We start from the raw sequence: 6000 nt of genomic DNA, 5'->3' as shown, positions 1-6000 counted from the left end.
GATTCAAGGCAAGCTTCCAGTGGGCCAGCAGTTACCCTTACTGGGTGGTTAGCCTCAGTCTCTGTGGCCATGTGTGTACACGCTGATATGGCTCTTTATACTCAAGTGTATAGCTAGAAACTCTAATTTCTTTTTGGCTTCTCAATAAGCACCATCCTTTACTGAAGTTGAAAATTAAAATAGATAATTTCATATGCTGGAGAGTGTAGTCATTGTATTATTCAGAGTTCTCTAGAGGTACAGATTTATAGAATGAATCTATCATCTATCATGTATGTATGCACCTAATGTATGTATGTATGTATGCATGTATGTATGTATGTATGTATGTATGTATGTATCTATCTATCTATCTATCTATCTATCTATCTATCTATCATCTGCAGAGGAGAGGGGGGGTTAGGATTTTGAAACCTCAAAGCCCACCCCTACCCTAGTAATATGCCTCCTCCAAAATATCTACACCTCCTAATCCTTCCTCAAATAGTTCCACCATCTAGGGACCACACATTCAAATATATAAGCCTATGGAGACCACTCTCATTCAAAGCACCAAGTTCCAGTCCATAGGCTTGTAGTCATATCATAATGCAACATTCATTTAATCAAACTTCAAAAGTATCCATAGTCTTTCATAGTCTCAAGATGGTAAAAAGTCCAAAGTCTCTTCTGAGACTTATGGTGAACTTTTAATTGTAACTCCTATAAAATAAAAAAGAAAATTACCTATTTTAATAGACAATGATACAAAATATATGTTACCATCTCAAAAGAGAGGAATAGGGGCATAGTGAGGAAATACTGGACCAAAGAAAAATCCTGAAAGACACACTCTGAATCTTGTATCTTTATGACTGATGTCAAAGGGCTTAGATGGCTTTTTGAATCTTGTACTCCTTCCAGATTTGTTGACTGCAACACAGTTTTCTTTTTTGGGCTTATACTACTTCCCATATGCAGCTCTTCTTGGTAGGAATCCTATGGCTCTGGTACCTCCAACATGTTGGGGTCTCCATTGCTATCAAAGCTTTACCTTCATAGCTTCACACAATGACCTTTCCAGGCCTTCATGCAGAGATTCCCCTGCCACATACCTGGCCTTATCAACTTTTCTCAACCATAGAGGAAGATTCTACAATCTCTTTACTCATATATCCATCATGGCTCTAGAGCCATAATCTTGTGACTGAAGCTGCCATGTTCTGCTGACTGCTTGGCATGGAGTCTGGTCCTCCCCATGAGTTACATTTACATAAACTTGATTTGATTATGCTTTCCTTCATTGCATAAGGTTCCCTTTAATTCTATAGGCATTTTCTTTTCACAAATTACGGGATTAGTTTGGTGGGTGTCTCACCTGAGGGCAACATTTCCTATACTCCCTTTCTTTCACTCATCTCCTTTCGCACAAATAAAAGCTTCAACATTAAATTTCCTGGTGCTGTTTCTTCTCAAGTTGTACATTTTATATTTCTCCCCCTACCCTTACCCCTTTTCATTGTAGATTTGCATAAGGGTTGTCACTAATAACACATGACAGAGCCAATACTAGATTGTCTTGAAATTTCCTCTGCCAATGATATGAGTCTAAGAATTTTCAATTTATTCTTATAAGAGCAAAAGGGAGTCATATTATATAGCCAAAATATCACAAAAATGGTCTATAGCCCAGTTGCTCATATTGTTCCTGTTTGAAACCTTTTGAGCCAGGCCTCCACAGTCCACACTGTTGTCAGCACCCCTGCCCACTTTAGCCTATCCCCATTTCTAAGTATGAGCTTGAACACCTAGAAACACATTCTTCCCAGAAACCCCAGTATACACCTGACAGAATCTCAAAAGCACTCCCTACCAGGCAATCAATAACTACCACACTCTCCTGAGAACTGGAGAGTGCAACAGAAACCAATGAATGGAAAAACCACTGAACAAAGACATGACCAGATATCAAGACGTGGATTTACAATCATCCCAAATCTAGATCCTTGGACATTAGTGTAAAAACACAATCAATAACAGCCAGGACAACAGCCAGAAGATATGTCTCCACTAAATCCCAGCAACCCTGCTACAGTAAACCTTAGAAATGCAATATCACTGAAGAACAAGATAAGGACTGCACAATAGCCTTTATGAATATGTTAGAGGTCCTTAAACAAGAAATGAATAAATCCACTAATGAGCTCTATGAAAACACCAACAAAAAATGGAATGGAATGAAAAAAAAACAGTTCAAGATATGAAAGTAGAAGTAGAAGTAATAAAAACCCAAACTGAGGGAAAATTGGAAATGAAAAATTTAGGAAGTCAAATAGGAACCTCAGAGGAAGCCTCAACAACAGAATACAAGAGATGGGAAGAAGGAATCTCAGGCATGAAGACAAGATAGAAGAAATGGATGTTTAGATTAAAGAAAATGATAAATCTAAAAATATCAGGCACAAAACATCCAGGAAATTGGGGACACTATGAAAAAACCAAAATCTATGAATACTAGCAATAGAAGAAAGAGAAGAAACCCAGGTCAAAGGCACATAAAATATTTTCAAAAAAATCATAGAAGAAAATTTGTAAACATAAAAAAAGGAGGTGCCTATTAAGGTACAAGAAGCATACAGAACATCAGATAGAATGGACCAGAAAAGAAATTTTCCATGGCACATTGTAATCAAAATACTAAATGTACAGAGCAAAGAGGAAATATTAAAGTCTTCAAGGAAAAAGAACAAATAATATAAAAAGGCAGACCTATTAAAACAACTCCTAGCTTCCTGACTTTCATTGAACAGTCTAAAAGCCAAAAGTGTCAGGGCAGATGTGTTACAAATCCTTAGGAGAGCACAGATACCAGCCTAGACTACTATAACCAGCAAGATTTTTAATAATGAGAGGTGGAGAAAGATATTCCATGATAAAATCAAATTAAAACAGTATCTATCTACAAATTCAGCCCTACAGAAAGCACTAGAAGGAACATTTCAACCTGAAGATGTTAGCTACACCTGAGAAAACATAGGGAATAAATAACACCAGACCAGAAAATCATATGGGGGTTGGTAACCCATACCATACTTGTTACAACAAGTAACAGAATCGACAAGGACGTCTCATTGATATTCAATAACAGTGGTCTCAATTCACCAATAAAAAGATACAAACTAATGGACTTGAAAGCAGGACCATCCTTAAGCTGCATTGAAGAACCATATGATAACATCAAGGATAGACTTTGCCCCAGAGTAAAGGGATGAAAAAATATATTCCATGCAAATGACCCTAATAAGCAAGTCAGGGTAGCTATTTTAAAAACCTACAAAATAAACTTCATCAGATGAGATAAGGAAGAACAGTATGTACTCATCAAAGTAAAATCCACCAAGAGGATATTGCAGTTCCTAACATCAAAATAATGAAATATAATATAAAATATAAAAATATAAAAAATCAATAAAACAAAACAAAAATCTATAGTGTGATAAATTTTGCTATAGTTAAAGTCAGAAAATGATTCTGGGGAAAGCTGTACCTATCTACTTTTACACACAGTATAGTTGGATTTGTTTCTCTGGTCCAGACCCCCACAGTCCCACGGCCCACTTACAAAATAATCACTCAGAAGGTTATATTACTTATAACTGCTTGGCCATTAGCTCAATCTTATTACTGACTAGCTCTTACACTTAAATTAACCCACAATTTTTATCTATGTTTAGCCATGTGGCTTGTTACCTTTTCTCAGTTTTGCCTTGATATCTTGCTTTCTCTGTGTCTGGCTGATGCCTCCTGACTCATCCCTTCCTCTTCTCAGAATTCTCCTCATCTGCTCACCCTGCTTATACTTCCTGCCTGGCTACTGGCCAATCAGTGTTTTATTTATCAATCAATCAGAGCAACACATATTCACAGCATACAAAATGACATCCCACAGCACTTCCCCTTTTCTGTCTAATCAAAAAAGAAGGTTTTAACTTTAACATAGTAAAATTGCACATAACAAAACAGTTATCAAGAAAGAATTACAGTTATATTATCTGGTCTATTTGTATTTGGCAAAATTAAAGAAAATATTCTATCTATCCTATATTTGTGAGTCTGAAATTCCATATCTAATTTATCTTTTATCATAACCAAGGAAAATTATAACTATCTAATCTTCAACTACATCAAAGACCCCAGAAGGACATAATATTACCTAAATAAACAGGAAATGCATTGTAAGCAACTTCCAAAATTCTGAAAATGATAGAGACAGCTGCCTGCCTGGACAGTCATTTAAGTTCTTCTGCAATGTTGAGGCATCCATCTTCAGCCTAAGGCCTAGAGTCTCTCAGTTGCTTCTCTCTGTGTCCTGTAGAATATGTGGCAGTCTCTGTGAAGAAGGAACCTGAAGGACCATCTTGCCTTGCAACATTCAATGGTCACCTTCCTATGGGTCCTACATGTCCAGTCGATATAACATTTTTTTCAAGCAGTCCAGGCAAGAACAGTCTCTTGCTCAAATAGCTATTTTGCCAAGAAGATAAACTCCATATGGAGTATCTTCAATGCCCATCTTCCTCTTTGAAGTAAATTGGTGCTGCCAGGAGCAGATATGTCTCATTGTCCAGAAAGTCTAAGTTTCTATAACATTTTAAATGCTGTATTCTGTAGGTCTTTGAAGTACTTGAAGATTATCTACCTAATTGAAATATATCTATATGTATACCTAGAAAACTTAACTAACATGACTACAAGTGTGATTATCATAGATGACTAATTATTAATCTGTATTTCTTAATTGCATTACAATTTTAAATGAGCTGCAAAACATACCTTAAATAAGTGTAGAAATATATATACAGCATAACAAAATTAATTTTAATTTTGTATCAATAAACTAAAATCCATAGTAATGTAAAACATTTTAAACAGGTTTTTGCTCTTTAAAAGTGGATTCAATAATCTACCCTTTTGTCCTTTCATATCTATATCCTATATTTCTACATCTTATGCCCCTTTGTAACAAACAATCTAAACAAAGACAAACATCCATAATCCATTTTTTGGGAATGTGGTCATAGTGACCTAGGCTACTTCCTGCTAACTGATGGCACTGGTAGTCTTATGGGGATACAAAGAAAATTTTAGGATTATGGTCAAGTCTTGACTGGAGTAGTCTGTGATGCTGTATTCTCTGAACTTGTTTTGAAGCTGTTCTGGATGTTGGATCATCTGGAGACCCCTCAGGGGGTCTTGGCTGATCAATCCATATTAGCCAGGAAGCAATTCACAGGTTCTCATCTTCTGTGGAAACAAAAGCAGAACTTCTTTTCCAAAGCAATGTATCCTTAGACAAATTTTGAAGTCAAGATACCTTTATAATATATATATTGGTTTAACTGAGCAGCTTTTACAATCAAATGTCTTTCTGCAGTTAAAAATCCCAAAGACAACATAATCCAGATTCTCTGTGTGATTTCCATCTTTATGTGGCTTTTTTTAATATTACTTTTACTGTCTCTTTAAAGACTTTATTTTTTTTAAATTATGTATTTCTTTATATAACTGCATATACTCCTTTTCCTCTCTCTTCCAAGCCTACATATATTTTTACATATTATGTAAATCATCTAGAGATTTATTTAATCTGAATCTGTTTTTTTTTTTTTTTTTTTTTTTTTGTGAATCTGTTGCATTAAACTGCAGCATGACTAGGACTGAAATGGCAGCTTTGGCTGCTGGCTCCACCTGTGTCATTTTCTCAACATGGAAGAGGTAATTCACCTCCAGCTCTGGGATCCATGCTCTCCACTGACTCTGGGAGGCAGTGGGTTCATGCCTCCATCCAGCAGTGTGTAGCCCAGAAACTCTTTTTTTGTAGTAGCAAAAGCTAAATTCACCATGTAGAATACTTCATTGCTTGGAGATACCTCTGTGTACCACAGCAGGAATCTGCCATGCTGCTTAGCTCAACCCACATGTCGTGAACCTGCCATAATGTAGCTCATGGCTTGCCTGAGT

Source organism: Peromyscus maniculatus, chromosome 12, assembly GCF_049852395.1.
Source record: "Peromyscus maniculatus bairdii isolate BWxNUB_F1_BW_parent chromosome 12, HU_Pman_BW_mat_3.1, whole genome shotgun sequence".
Classification (NCBI taxonomy): Eukaryota; Metazoa; Chordata; class Mammalia; order Rodentia; family Cricetidae; genus Peromyscus; species Peromyscus maniculatus.
Note: the sequence above shows the minus strand (reverse complement) of the source record.